Genomic DNA, 1,018 nt, shown 5'->3' on the forward strand with positions numbered 1-1,018 from the left:
TGAAGCAACAGCTTGGCACAAGTGGTCCATTAGTGGACTTTTTGGAGAGAGGGGTACCTGTCAGCTGAGAGCTACGCGGGGCAGAACATTACACCTGTAGGATCTCAGGGAAATCACTTGGTGCACAGATATGAGCTCATCACCTGGATTAGCCTGTATTCACTCATAGTGGGACAGAGTAGCTGCGTAACCCCAGCGTGAGTACAGCTCTCATGTTCTCGATCGCAGCCTCGTTAGGCTTCAGCTTCTCCACCAGTAAAATGAAGCTAAAAGTCGCTTCCTCAAAAAGGAAGGTGGTGTTCTTTCTCCTTGTCTGTGAATGCTCTGAGATCATGAGAGATGGTGCTGAAGTGGTGGGGGCTATTACTGCTCAGAAACTGCCCTGCTAACTCTGTCAGTGGCAGATCGTCACAACAGCAAATCCATTCCTGGCTGTCTGGAGGACAAGTTCAACTTGCCACTGCCTCCCCCTGTAAGAAAGCAAGTAATAAGAGACACACCTTGGGATGAAACTAAGAACTTTGTGTTGTTCTGAGAACTCTAAGACAGAACTTGGACAGAATTCTCACTGTTCTGCCACCTTGTAAGGCTTGTAGGGCATATTTCTTGTACTGTGTTTAAGGGGGTCATTTATTTTTATTTCCCATCTAGGTAGGATTCTTCCTGCACAGTCCATCCTACTCAGCATCCAAAGGTAGGGAACTCCATCTTGTTGATGTGACAAAGCTCTGTGACAACCACGCAACTTAATTTTGGGCCGTGTTGTCCTCTCGGGGCAGTTTCACATGGACCTTGTGCCATGTCTGCCACAGCTCTTAATGGAAAACAAATTTATACCGTGTCTCCCAAGTCTCACTACATCGCCGCATGGGAGAAGCTTGAGAAGGCTCTAGCCTGCCTTCTCAAGGTCCACAGCAGGAGTCTGCCAAGGAGAGCGGAGGGCGGCGGAGTTCCTGCACCCAGGACTCCCGAGGGACGTGCAGCCCCCCCCGGCAGGGCGCCGTGCCCCCCTCCCCGC

Source organism: Charadrius vociferus, unplaced genomic scaffold (genome assembly GCF_000708025.1).
Source record: "Charadrius vociferus isolate BGI_N301 unplaced genomic scaffold, ASM70802v2 scaffold477, whole genome shotgun sequence".
NCBI lineage: Eukaryota > Metazoa > Chordata > Aves > Charadriiformes > Charadriidae > Charadrius > Charadrius vociferus.